Raw genomic sequence first — 15,307 nt, 5'->3', positions numbered from 1 at the left:
AGAAGGTGGTGTAGGGTGTTTTGAAAAGCATTAATGCAGTCAAGTCCCCAGGACTTGATGGATCTATCCCAGAATGTTAAGGGAGACAGGTGAGGAAATTGTTGAGACCTTTGTTAGAGAGGGGGAATGTCCGAACCCCTCTGATAGTTAAACCAAAACACAAGCCCCAATGTGTTATGACATGAATAGAACAAAGAAAATTGCAGCACAGGAACAGGCCCTTCGGCCCTCCAAGCGTGCGCCGATCCAGATTCTCTATCTAAACCTGTCGCCTATTTTCCAAGGATCTATATCCCTCTGCTCCCTGCCCATTCATGTATCTGTCTAGATACATCTTAAATGATGCTATCGTGCCCGCCTCTACCACCTCTGCTGGCAATGCGTTCCAGGCACCCACCACCCTCTGTGTAAAGAACTTTCCACGCATATCTCCCTTAAACTTTTCCCCTCTCACCTTGAAATTGTGACCCCTAGTAATTGAGTCCCCCACTCTGGGGAAAAAGCTTCTTGCTATCCACCTTGTCTATACCTCTCATGATTTTGTAGACCTCAATCAGGTCCCCTCTCAATCTCCGTCTTTCTAATGTAAATAATCCTAATCTACTCAACCTGTCTTCATAGCTAGCGCCCTCCATACCAGGCAACATCCTGGTGAACCTCCTATGCACCCTTCAAATCATCCACATCCTTTTGGTAATGTGGCGACCAGAACTGTATGCGGTATTCCAAATGTGGTCGAACCAAAGTCCTATACAACTGTAACATGACCTGCCAACTCTTGTACTCAATACCCCGTCTGATGAATGAAAGCATGCCGTATGCTTTCTTGACCACTCTTATCAACCTGCATTGCCACCTTCAGGGTACAATGGACCTGAACACCCAGATCTCTCTGTGCATCAATTTTCCCCAGGGCTTTTCCATTTACCTATAGTTTGCTCTTGAATTGGATCTTCCAAAATGCATCACCTCGCATTTTCCTGGATTGAACTCCATCTGCCATTTCTCCACCCAACTCTCCAATCTATCTATATTCTGCTGCATTCTCCGACAGTCCCCTTCACTATCTGCTACTCCACCAATGTTAGTGTCATCTGCAAACTTGCTAATTAGACCATCTGTACCTTCCTCCAGATCATTTATGTATATCACAAACAACAGTGGTCCCAACATGGATCGCTGTGGAACACCGCTGGTCACAGTTCTCCATTTTGAGAAACTCCCTTCCACTACAACCCTCTGTCTCCTGTTGCCCAGCCAGTTCTCTATCCATCTAGCTGGTACACCCTGGACCCCATGCAACTTCACTTTCTCCATCAGCCTACCATGGGGAACCTTATCAAACGCCTTATTGAAGTCCATGTATATGACATCTACAGCCCTTCCCTCATCTATCAACTTTGTCACTTCCTCAAAGAATTCGATCATGTTGGTAAGACATGACCTTCCCTGCACAAAACCATGCTGCCTATCACTAATAAGCCCATTTTCTTCCAAATGTAAATAGATCCTATCCCTCAGTATCTTCTCCAGCAGCTTCCCCACCACTGATGTCCAGTCATGGACGTCCAGTCCCTCTACACCTGCATTCCTCATGCAGATAGCCTAAAGGCCCTCCGCTTCTTCCTGTCCCGCAGGCCCGACCAGTCTCCCTCCACTGACACCCTCATCCGCTTAGCCGAACTTGTCCTCACCCTCAACAACTTCTCTTTCAATTCCTCCCACTTCCTACAGACAAAGTGGGTGGCCATGGGTACTCGCATGGGCCCAAGCTATGCCTGCCTCTTTGTAGGTTACGTGGAACAATCCCTCTTCCGTACCTACACCGGCCCTAAACCCCATCTCTTCCTCCGTTACATTGATGACTGTATCGGCGCCACCTCCTGCTCCCACGAGGAGCTCGAACAGTTCATCCACTTCACCAACACCTTCCACCCCAACCTTAAGTTTACCTGGACCATCTCTAATACCTCTCTCCCCTTCCTGGACCTCTCTGTTTCCATATCGAGCAACCACCTAGAAACTGATATTCATTTCAAGCCCACCGACTCCCACAGCTACCTAGAATACTCCTCCTCCTACCCACCTTCCTGCAAAAACGCTATCCCCTATTCCCAATTCCTTTGCCTCCGCCGCATCTGCTCCCAGGATGAGGCATTCCACTCCCGTACATCTCAGTTGTCCTCGTTTTTCAAGGACCGTAACTTCCCCCCCTCAGTGGTCGAGAACGCCCTCAACCGTGTTTCCCACATCTCCCGCAACTCATCCCTCACACCGCGTCCACGCAATAAGAACCAAAAAAGAATCCCCCTCGTCCTCACATACCACCCCACCAACCTCTGGATCCAACGCATCATCCTCCGACACTTCCGCCATCTGCAATCCGACTCCACCACCAAAGACATCTTTCCCTCCCCACCTTTATCTGCTTTCCGGAGGGACCACTCTCTCCGTGACTCCCTTGTCCGCTCCACACTCCCCTCCAGCCCCACCACACCCGGCACTTTTCCCTGCAACCGCAGGAAGTGCTACACCTGCCCCCATACCTCCTCCCTCACCCCCATCCCAGGCCCCAAGAAGACTTTCCACATCAAGCAGATGTTCACCTGCACATCTGCCAATGTGGTATACTGCATCCGCTGTACCCGTTGTGGCCTCCTCTACATCGGGGAAACCAAGCAGAGGCTTGGGGACCGCTTCGCAGAACACCTACGCTCGGTTCGCAATAAACAACTGCACCTCCCAGTCGCGAACCATTTCAACTCCCCCTCCCATTCCTCAGACGACATGTCCATCCTGGGCCTCCTGCAGTGCCACAACGATACCACCGGAAGGTTGCAGGAACAGCAACTCATATTCCGCTTGGGAACCCTGCAGCCCAATGGTATCAATGTGGATTTCACAAGCTTCAAAATCTCCCCTCCCCCTACCGCATCCCAAAATCAGTCCAGCTCGTCCCCGCCTCCCTAACCTGTTCTTCCTCCCAACTATCCCCTCCTCCCACCTCAAGTTGCACCCCCTTCTCCTACCGACTAACCTCATCCCGCCCCCTTAACCTGTCTGTCCTCCCTGGACTGACCTGTCCCCTCCCTAACTCCCTACCTACACTCACCTTTACTGGCTCCATCCCCGCCTCTTCGACCTGTTGTTTCCTCTCCACCTATCTTCTCCTTTATCCATCTTCTATCTGCCTCCCCCTCTCTCTCTATTTATTTCAGAATCCCCTTCCCCTCCCCCATTTCTGAAGAAGGGTCTAGACCCGAAACGTCAGCTTTCCTGCTCCTCTGATGCTGCTTGGTCTGCTGTGTTCATCCAGTTCTATACCCAAGTTTCCCAAGTCTGATTCTCCTCGAGACACATACTGTAGCTGAGGGGGAGGTGATGGCCTAGTGGTATTATCGCTGGACTGTTAATCCAGAGACCCACATAACATTCTGGGGACCCAGGTTTGGCAGATAATGGAATTTGAATTCAATAAAAATATCTGGAATTGAGAATCTAATGATGACTGTGAATCAATTGTTGATTGTCGGAAAAACCATCTGGTTCACTAATGCCCTTTAGGGAAGGAAACTGCCATCCTTACCTGGTCTGGCCTACATGTGACTCCAGACTCTCAGCAATGTGGTTGGCACTGAACTGCCCTCTGAGCAATTAAGGATGGGCAATAAATGCTGCCTGGCCAGATACACCCTAATGCCGTTAATGAATAAAGAAACATTTGCGTCAACCTAACTTACGCAGAAGAGAGGAATTAGAAGGACCTTGGGGTGCCTGTCCACAAATCCGTGAAAGTAGCAGGGCAGATCAGTAGAGTAGTTGAGAAGGTGTAGGGACACTTGCCTTCATCAGTTGAAGCTCAGATTGTAAGAGTAGGGAGATGATGTTGACCTGTTTGGATCTTTGATAAGGCCACAGCTGGAGTACTGTGTGCAGTTCTGATCACCACATTATGTGAAGGATGTGACTTCACCAGAGGAGGCGCAGGGGAGATTATTGCCTGCAATAGAACATAAGAACATGGAGCAGGAGGAGGCAATTCAGTCTCTCGAGCCTACTCTGCCATTTAATTCGATCATGCATCTCAGCCTCAACTACACTTTCCTGCCCACTCTCCATAATCTTTCAATGTATCACTAACAGAGATGTATGAGATTGAAAGCTGTGGACAGGGTGGATTGGAAGCAGCTGTTCCCCTTTAGTTGAAGGGTTAGTAACAAGGGCACACTTCTCAGGTGGAAGGCAGGAGGTTTAGAGGGGATTTGAAGAAAAATGCTTTCACCCCCAGGTTGGTGGAATTTGGAATGCTCTGCCTGGGCAGGGTAGTTTAAGCTTCCAACCTCAACCTTTTAAAAAGTACTTGGGTGAACACTTAAAATGTCATAGCATTCAGGAAAGTGGGAGCAGTGTAGATTTAGCATAGTCTTGGGGGAACAGACTCAATGGGCTGTAAGGCCTCTATTGTGTGATTCAGTGATTCAATCTATTAGGATACCTTTTAACTCTGACTCATGGCCAGTCTAATCATCGATTGAATGAGGCTCTTCATATCTGAGGAAGGATTGGTTGCAGGACCTGAATTCCAACATAAGCCACTGATTCTGAATCATCTGTCACATGTAGGAAAGTGGAATACAGATTAAAGATGCTGCAACTTGTAAGAACCTGTTTATTTTTGAGTTTTTAAAAGCTGGGGAGTGAAATGAGAAAGAACAGTTTTAAACGTCAGTGTTTGAAAGAGTAGCTGCAGTTTTGAAAGCTAGTGACCTGATCGCAATTGAACAAATGGTAACCAAAGGTTTAGATCCCAGATGATATTGGAGCCGAGGCTATGTACTGATGCAGCTGTTTTGGCAACAAGATGTTGATTGGCCTGTGGACTAGGGACAGTTAACAATGAGACTTTTTGCTTGCCAACAATTGTGAGATTGGTTCTTGGTTGGCTGAGCAACTTGAGCAGAAAACAAGTTAGTAAGACTGAGACAGACAGACGGAGAGAGACAGTGACAATGTGTAGATTTTTTTTTCACACCAGAAACTGCCTGTTCTCTCAATCAAAAACTCATTTTAAACCTGAAAAAATGTTATCTTTCCTATAGCAGTTGCTGTGAGCTGTGACTTCCGAATTGATAATTCAGAGACACTGTGGAAGTGAATCAGTTACTCTGTACTACTTACAAACCACTAGAAGCTTTCAGAAAAATACAGTAGAATACCAAAGGGTCCGGCCAGATGAAGAAAGACCATCTTAGGATTGAAACTAGGAAGCAGAGACCATTGAACTGACTTTCCAGTTTTTCTACCTCTGCCAGTAATCTATTTTTCTGCCATTTGTTTGTCTGTGTGTATGTAAGGGGGAGTTTGTCAGGGTATTAGACTTTTAGTTAGTTGTGTTATAAGCCAGTGGTTTATATTTGTTTACTTGTAGCTGTTGTCTAATTATGTGTGATAAGTAATCATTCTCAGAATCATAGAGCATGGAAACAGGCCCTTCGGCCCAACGTGTCCATGCCGACCAGGTTCATAAACCGAACTAGTCCGATGTGCCTGCATTTGGCCATGTCCCTCTAAATCTTTCATGATTGTTGCTGCTGCCATATAAGACATGCTCAGTAAAATGAGTGCTTTTGATCATTAAATGTATATAGCAATTCGTTCAATGTTAGCATTGAAACAATTATTAGTGAAATTGGATACAGTTGGCAGTTTCTTTGTACAGGTTAATAAGTGCATTTAGAATCTTTAACAATGTGGGTATAGCATCCTTATGCCAAAACAAACAATGCCAGTTTTTGGAGACTCCTCAAAGCTCTACTAGTTAACTCCCAATGGTTATTGAGTGATTCTTTCATCCACAGAAACCGCATTCTATTTCTGAGAATACTTGCACCTTAAATGGAATAGTGTGACAGGTGATACTAATAGATTTTCTCATGAAGTACAATTAATCCTTCGTGTATGAAAGTGTTCTATAATTAGTTATCTTCAGAAAGATTAAAAAGTAAAAAGTATATGATTAGTCATCCAAGCCAGAATCACAAATTGCTGTTTAATGATTTGTCCCTTCCTTCAAAATCATAATTGTACAATGTTAAGCTATTATAATAGATGTCACATTAACAATTTAATAATTGCAAATGATATTTAAATAAATCTAATTGTCACTTCCATCCATGTTAATTTATAAAAGGTGGTGTTTTGTTACAAATTAGCTGGCACCCACTGAAGAACTTGAGCTACAATTCCATCTATTTAAGCTACATAGTTTGCTAGGAAAATACCATATAAACTGTGTTATGATGACATAAAATATGGACGAATAATCTTTGAATTCCATTGCTTGATTTAATACCTGCACGTTATTGGACTGAACCTGTTTTAAAAAATGACCCAAGTCGCTTATTTAAATTTGGACACAGGAAATCACCTGATCCACGTAGATTGGCCAAATATCATGAAATTGGCATGTATTAAACAAAAAAAAAGACACTGCACTGAAATTAATGTTTTGCTAAGGGTAAAAGAAACTAGACAGTCATCCCCCTCCCCCAGAAGTTGGCAAAAAGTCCTTTCTTCCATTTTGAATTACACCATTATGAGAATCTCCACTTGTTGAAGATGAAACATTGCCAACAATCAATAAGCAAGGAAAAATAAACTTCAGTAGACTGAATTTAGAGAAGAGTTGCTATTTCAAGAACATTTTCTCTTTCGAAGTAGAAATAGTTACAAAACTGAACAGAGCCAAAGAAGGCTCTTATAATAGAAAGAGCTCAATTATAACAGTGACTGGAAAGAGACATCAGGAAGATAACTACAATATTCGTAACTGCTGATGGTGCCTGTTGTTTCTGAGAGAGTGAGCTCAGTTGACAGCATGAGGGCCACATGTTTGACATAGCACCCTTATTACTTTCAACATTAGCAAATCAACTTTAATTCAAGAAAAACCTGTATTGGTTAATTACTTACAGTAAAAGTAATTGATGGATTTTAATTCAAGAAATATAAAGCCTAGTGCTAAAATCTTAGTTGAGACCAACCAACCAACCCAGGAGGTTGAAAAATTGGTGAACTGCTTCACCCATTCTGAACTGGGTCATAACACAATTTCTCAAACTACCTAATGACTGAAGCTCCAGCATGTTAAATCAGATCAGATAAAATTCAGATAATAAGTCATGTTCCAATCTTGGAAGTATGCCCTTTTAAGAACTTCATTAATAATTAGTGCTTTATACACACGTATTGTAGGTCAAACAGCAGGAGCAGTAAAGTTATTGGCAGTAAGAATATTAAGTGCCAGTTGGGCAGGGAAGGTGGTGGTGGTGGATTCCACTTGACGATGGCATTTTAGAACATAGAACATAGAACAGTACAGCACAGTACAGGCCATTCGGCCCATGATGTTGTGCTGACCTTTTATCCTACTCTAAGATCAATCTACCCCACATATCCTACATTTTACTATCCTCCATGTGCCTATCCAAGAGTCGCTTAAATGTCCCTAATGTATCTGACTCCACTACCAGTGCCGGCAGCGCATTTCACACGCCCACCACTCTCTGTGTGAAGAACCTACCTCTGACACCTCCCCTATACCTTCCTCCAATCACCTTAAAATTATGCCTGGTCGTAATAGTCACTTCCGCCCTAGGAAAAAGTCTGACTATCCATTCTATCTATGTCTCTCAATCTTGTACACCTCTATCAAGTCACTTCTCATCCTTCTTCACTCCAATGAAAAAAGCCCTAGCTCCCTCAACCTTTCCTCATAAGACCTGCCCTCCAGTCCAGGCAGCATCCTGGTAAATCTCCTCTGCACCCTGTCTAAAGCTTCCACATCTTTCCTACAATGAGGTGACCAGAACTGAACACAATATTCCAAGTGTGGTCTAACTAGAGTTTTATAGAACTGCAGCATAACCTCACGGCTCTTAAACTCAATTCCCCTGCCAATGAAAGCCAACACACCATACGCCTTCTTTACAACCCTATCAACTTGGGTAGCAACTTTGAGGGATCTATGGACGTGGACCCCAAGATCCCTCTGTTCCTCCACACTGCCAAGAATCCTGCCATTAACCTTGTATTCTGCATTAAAATTCGACCTTCCAAAATGAATTTTAGTGGAATGCTCACAATATTAACAGAAAATTTTGCTGAATTTTAAGCACAAATCACACAAAACACAAATTGAGTTTTGAGTGATTTTTTTTTTGGAGCTGATTTTTAAAGATACTGTCGAAGAAGCCAGCCCCAACCACAAACAGGTCACAGACCTAGGATGAAGCAAATACAATACTACTTGTCTGTAAGCCTTAGAGGTGGTGTCAAAACTGAAGATGGCTGATTTGGCCCAAGGACACCAATGGGCACATTTGGAAAATGTTTTCAATACATCTTTCAAAAGTTGAGGAAAATGGAAAATGAGAAAACTGTACCACAATTTCACTACCCTTTGGGTCTGTATATATTTCAAAAGTTCTTTTTAATAATTTATAATTAGGCCAGATTTTTATCAATGTACTTCAGAAGCCTGCCTCAGGCTCAGGTGGCATAGTGTGATACAGCATAGTAAAGGTACTTCAGCCCATCGGGTGTTCACCAATAATAACTACCACTAAAGGTGCACTTGTCCCATGTCCTTGAATGTTAAGATATTTGAAGTGCTCATCCAAGTCTTTTGTAAAGGTTGTAAGGTTTCCAGCCTCCTCCATCTTCCCAGGCAATGCATTCCAGATTCCCACCACCCACTTAGTGAAAAGTTTTTTTTCCCAAATCACCACCAAATCTCCTGCCCTTACCCTAAAACTGTGCCGTCTTGTGATTGACCCCTCAACCAAGGGGAACAGCTGCTCTCTATTCACCCTGTAAATACTTTTCAATCTTAGCCACCTCATTCGTAACCCCCACTCAGTCTTCTCTGCTCTAAAGAAAATAATCCAAGCCAACTAGTCTCTCCCTGTAGCTCAGTTGCTCCATCCCAGTCAGTGTGTGTCAGGTGCCCACATTGTTTGTTGTGGGGATGTAAAATAATCCACTTATGGGCAATTTTCCCTACTTTGGTCAATTAGGAATTAGACATCAAACTCACATTTGGATGGGGTCTCAGAGCTCGAGAGCCAATAGGGGGCCCTTCCCCTCAGAAACTGCAGACAGATGGCTTTGGAAGTAGATGAGGAAGGAAGCTGCCCAATCTCCAACCTTTTGGTTTGCTAAATTTGAAATAAAAATGACCAAAACAGCAAGACCAACACTGTGGCGGAGGGAAGGAGGAGAATGCCTCCAGACACCAGCCAGTGGCTGTAGCTGATGCCAAAAAGTCTGCCTGCAGCACTGCTTCTGACATCAACACCAGGAAGCTATCTCCAGGAGCCTGATGCCTCAGACAGTAAGCCCTTAATATTTAAATCAACGTGGAAAATGATCCTGGAGCAGGGTAGAATGGAGGGTCCAGTCTGCCAGCGAGCAATATGCCACTGACTTCCATTTCTGCTCTCAAAGAGGGCTGAAAGTCCTCCTCTGGGTTATTCTCAGGCAGTAGATGAATACTGACTAAAAACACGACATTTTGGTGAAAAAAAACTCATTTCCAACAGTAATAATCAACTGAACCAAATTATCACTCTAAACATAAAGGAATATTTAATAAGGAAATTTGTTCAAATATTGCTTTAAAACACTGCCTAATTGCACTGGCAGATTTTATATATGGCAATATGCAAATAAGGTGAAGTCAAAATTTTAAAAACCTTTAAAACAGCTGCAGTTTACCCAAATCACTGCACGCAGTGCCAAAATTCTTCTGATTAGTCTGGAATGTAAGAATTGCTTCTAGGCTTGAGAATTAATCAGGTTTCAAACATTTTTAATCAACCTGTTCAGTGATGGAGCAGATGTGACTTGAACCTAGGCCTTCTGGCTCAGAGGTAGGGACACTACCACTGTGCCACAAGAGCCCCTAAATCAGGTTTTATATTCATCCAGAGCTGATACACTCATTTAACAAATTGTGTAAAATTTGTGGATGACCTGCCTTTCATTGCTCTGCTTCTGGAAATGTATTGATTAGTTTAATGACATTTTTTTGGAAAGGTTTTTTGTAATTTGTATCATTATTTGACATTGACTGGATCAGACTGAATCATTAATCAGAACAAAAGTATTTTGTAACCAATCTATCAGAGCAAAAACATTTAATTTAATTGATTTAATCATGGGGCAATTAAAGCTAAATGTATGTGAACTAATGGTGGAGATGATGGATAATTTGAAATATAACTGAATTATACTGTGACTTTCTGTAATATATGCTCAGTTACCCTGCAGCCTGTGATTATTAACTTATGAAATTATGTTACTTATTAATCATGATCTAAGATTTTTCATATGCATGTAACTGCATGAAATACAATTTCAGACCAGAATTGTCAGTTCTAGCTCAAGTTTTAAAAACCGAAAGAACTGCGGATGCTGTAAATCAGGAGCAAAAACAGAAATTGCTGGAAAAGCCCAGCAGGTCTGGCAGCATCTGTGAAGAAAAAAGTCAGAGTTAATGTTTCGGGTCCAGTGACCCTTCCGCAGAACTCAGTCACCGGACCCGAAACATTAACTCTGATATTTTCACCACAGATGCTGCCAGACCTGCTGAGCTTTTCCCGCAACTTTTGCTTTTGATCTTAGCCCAAGCTTTGCTAGTTTGGGAAATGTAATGATGCACATGAGTATTAAGGTACACTTCTGAAGTGCTCAGTGCTTGTGAAAGTGTAGGACGCTGTGCTGGATCTTAACTGGAAGTGCTTGAGACTGACACTATGAAATCTCTTCAGCAAGAACTCAAATCCACCTTAACATGGGAATAGCTGGCATCCTGTGGTCTCACTTTAAATGAGTACAATTGGTACCTTGTTGCTGGTTCAACATTGTATCAACAGCGCTGGAGGAATAACTATCCAGATAAAGCATTATCTTCTGGACGTTTTGGAGAACACAGCTTCAACTCTCAATGATTTGATTTGTTTTGATTTATTGTAGTCACGTATTCCTAAGTATAGTGAAAAGCTTTGTTTTGCAAGTAGTTTATAGCAAACAAGGACATACAAATCATAGGGTGCTTACACGGAATGAGGCATACAGGTTACAGTGCACATGAGTTGCACAAAGCTAGATCAACATTATTTGAAGTTAGAGAATCCATTCAGTCATTTAATAACGGCAGGGAAGAAGCTGTTCTTGAACTTGTTGGTGCGTTTGTTCAAGCTTCTGTATCTTCTTGACAGGAGAGATTGAAGGAGAGCATTATTAGGGTGGGAGGAGTCTTTGATGATGTTCACAGCCTTTCCAATGCAACGATAATTGTAAATTGAGTCCAATAGAAAATTCTTAATACCGTTCCTAAATGTTTATTAACAAATATTCAAGGGTCAAAAGGAGGAGAGGGAATACATAGAATAACTGTTAGTAGAGAAAAAATACCAGGGAAACTAATGGGCTAAAGACCGATAAGTCGAACTTGATGGGATACATCCTAGGATATTAAAAGAAGTAAGTATAGAGATAAAGGATGCACGAGTAGTAATCTTTCAGGACTCCTTAAATTTTGGGAATGTCCCAGAGGACTGGAAAACTGCCAAAGCAACACCTTTGTTTAAAAAAGGAAGGAGACAAAAAAACGTCAGGATAGGCCAGAGATCGTAGGAACTGCCGATGCTGGAGTCTGAGATAACAAGGTGTAGAGCTGGATGAACACAGCAGGCCAAGCAGCATCAGAGGAGCAGGAAAGCTGACGTTTTGGGTCTGGACCCTTCTTCAGAAATGGGGGAGGGGAAGGGGTCTCAAATAAACAGACAGAGAGGGAGGCGATGATAGAAGGTGGATAGAGGAGCAGATAGGTGGAGAGAAGACGGACAGGTCAAGGAGGCGGGGATGACGCCAGTAAAGGTGAGTGTAGGTAGGGAGTTGGGATAGGGTTTGGTCAGTGAGGAGGGAGAGGCGGGTAGGGCGAAAAAAACGGACAGTTCAAGGAGGCGGGGATGAGCTGGGCTGGTTTTGGGATGCGGTAGGGGGAGGGGAGAAATTGAAGCTTGTGAAGTCCACATTGATACCATTGCGCTGCAGGGTTCCCAAGCGGAATATGAGGTGCTGTTCCTGCAGCCTTTGGGTGGCATCGTTGTGGCACTGGAGGAGGCCCAGGATAGACATGTCGTCCAAGGAATGGGAGGGGGAGTTGAAGTGGTTCGCAACTGGAAGGTGTTGTCGTTTGTCACGAACCGAGCGCAGGTGTTCCACAAAACGGTCTCCAAGCCTCCGCTTAGTTTCCCTGAAGTAGAGGAGGCCACATTGGGAACAGCAGATGCAATATACCACATTAGTAGGTGTGCAGGTGACCATCTGTTTAATGTGGAAGGTCTTCTTGGGGCCTGGGATGGAGGTGAGGGGGTAGGTGTAGGGGCAGGTGTAGCACTTCCTGCGGTTGCAGGGAAAAGTGCCGGGTGTGGTGGGGCTAATGGGGAGCGGACAAGGGAGTCACAGAGAGAGCGGTCCTTCACGTATCACCCCATCAATCTCCGGATTCAACACATCATTCTCCGCCACCTGCAGACTGACCCCACATTGAGGTTGGTTGGCTCACCGAGCTGGTATCTTGTTTCGCAGACGTTTCGTTACCGTGCTGGGTAACATCCTCAGTGCAGCCTCCAATGAAGCGTCGGTGTGTTTTCCCGCCTGGTTTTTAAACTCTGGGGTCCGTTGAGATAGATTACCTCACTTCCAGTTTTCCTTCGTAGTGGAATGTATATGGGGTCGAGTTCAATATGTTTATTAATAGCATGCTTCGTGGAGTGCCAGGCCTCTAGGAATTCTCGTGCCTGTCTCTGCTTACCTTGTCCCAGGCTTTTGGTGTTGTCCCAGTCGAAATGGTCGTTCTCCTTGTCCATGTGGATTGAGATGAGTGAGTATTGGTCGTGTCTTTTTGTGCCACTTGGTGTTCATGTACTCTTGTTGTTAGTTTCCTTCCTGTTTGTCTGATGTAGTGTTTCTCACAGTCTCTGCAGGGGATCTTGTAGATGACATTGGTCCTGTCCATGGCAGGGAGAGGGTCTTTAGTTTGGCTGAGCTGTTGTCGTAGGGTTGACATGGGCTTGTGTGCCACTCTGATGCCCAGCGGTGGTAGGAGTCTTGTGATGAGTTCCGATGTGTTTCTGATATAGGGTAGTGTGATGAGTGTGTCACGGCGTGTAGTATCTTCCTGATGCTGTTCGTGTAGGCATCTTCTGACCCAGTTTTTTGGATATCCATTATCCTTGAAAACCTGGAAGAGGTATTCTTCTTCCTCTTGGCATAGTTCTATGTTGCTGCAGTGTGATGTTGCCCTTTTAAATAGTGTTCGCACGCAGCTTCATTTGTGTGTGTTGGGATGGTTATTGTTGAAGTTCAGTACCTGGTCCGTGTGTGTGACTTTTCTGTGTACTTTCGTTTGGAGTTCCCCATTTGTCTTGCGCTCTACCATGACATCCAGGAATGGGAGCTTTTGTTCTTCTCCTCCTCTCTGGTGAATTTTATTCTGGTGAGGGTGTTGCTTATAAGTTTGTGTGTCTCCTCTAATTTGGTCCGTTTAATGATGACAAAGGTGTCGTCTACGTAGCGTATCCATAGTTTTGGTTGGATATACCAAGGATATATTTCCCTCCCCACCCTTATCTGCCTTCTGGAGGGACCGGTCCAAAACGTCAGACCTGAAACATCAGCTTTCCTGCTCCTCTGATGCTGCTTGGCCTGCTGTGTTCATCCAGCTCTGCACCTTGTTATCTCAGATTCTCCAGCATCGGCAGTTCCTACTATCTCTTCCTGTCTGATGAGTTGGGATGTTATACTGTTGGTCTTCATGTAGGATGGTCAGCTACGTATCTTTTGTATTGTGCAGTCCTAATCTTTTCCTATTTCCTAATTATTGACCTCATATCGTAACCCCCTTTGCACTCTACAGAACAAAGAGCTGATGTTAAAAATATAACAGCGAACTGCCAAACATTGTGCCTGTCTGAGGGGTAACAGCAGTCTGTACCGCATTGACCAGCTTACAGTTCAGAACCAACAGCAACTTTTGTTAGTTATTTCCTCAGCCGGAGTAAGGGTTTAATTAATCTGCTGCTGAGATGTTGTAAGTTCAGTTTGTTTGTAACAGACAGGTGTCATTAATAAAAACACTTTCAAAATATATTATCACCCAGCTAGTCAGCTGTAGTTCAGAAATATCAATTTTCAGCTACCAGCTGTGTTCTAGTGACATTTATTTCAATGACAACATGACCCCATCCCCTTCCTTGAGATGGGTCTATTTACAGAATTTCTCTCACACTGTTAGCATCAAATGTATAGGCAACCAGAAGTGTTCAGAGCATTTCCTTAGGCTTGTTTTTACATGATTTGAGGAGCTTGGGGGAGGAAGGGTGGTGATTACAAGTTTCTATCATTTCTTGCCCATTAAGCTGTGATATTGGACTGCTCTGTATTCAAGTATCTCCCATTAACAGGTCAAATGGCTCTGCCTCCAATTCATCTGCTTGTCACCTGGAAAAGTCTATAAATCCAGCTAACCAGGCTTCACAACCTCTGCGAGGTTGTGTTTATTCTATGAGAGTCCCAGTGTGTTTTGTGCTGTTCCCATTCAGCTTTTGGAACTGATACCTCTTTTTCCTGTTCTCAGTTGGCATTAACAAACCACTCTAAATTCAATAAATGTTGTTTGTGATTCAACCTCACGCAAAGGTGAAGCAAATAGCTCACATCTGGTGAGGGAAAACCAACAGCATATCCTGCAGAGGATGAGAAAATAGTTTTATTGCATCTTTCACTGCCCATTTCCCTGTCATGGCCTTACTTGAAATGCTGATGCTCAGTAATTTGCAGAAATAGAGGGGCATTTGTGCTGATACATGCACACACATGTACAAAGATGCAAACATAGGGAAGGATGTATATTTTATTGCAGACCCCAATGCTGCAACTGTGTCCTGGCTCTGTGCTTGTTTTCTGTAGATGACATAGCATTTTGCAGGGACAGTGTTTATCATCTGTTTGTTTATCGCGTCAGTGTTTGTTTATAGGGAAATGGGGTTAATTGTTTGTGTTTGTTTATAGGGGCCACGGTATGTTATAGGGACGGGGTTTATTGTCTGTTTGTTTATAGGGGACAGGGTATGTTATATAGGGACGGGGTTTACTGTCTGTTTGTTTATAGGGGACAGGGTATGTTGTAGGGACGGGGTTTATTGTCTGTATTTGTTTATAGGGGACACGGTGTGTT

General features: G+C 43.7%; 1 protein-coding gene across 1 annotated transcript in view; it reads left to right on the top strand.

The window, feature by feature from the left end:
• The window catches only part of LOC109922101 (malonate--CoA ligase ACSF3, mitochondrial), a 39,450-nt gene that overhangs the window by 17,452 nt on the left and 6,691 nt on the right, over positions 1-15,307 (top strand). The gene's annotated exons all lie outside the window — the stretch shown is intronic.

Source organism: Rhincodon typus, chromosome 15, assembly GCF_021869965.1.
Source record: "Rhincodon typus isolate 14 chromosome 15, sRhiTyp1.1, whole genome shotgun sequence".
In the NCBI taxonomy this organism is placed as follows: domain Eukaryota; kingdom Metazoa; phylum Chordata; class Chondrichthyes; order Orectolobiformes; family Rhincodontidae; genus Rhincodon; species Rhincodon typus.
This window is presented reverse-complemented; position numbering and strand designations above follow the sequence as displayed.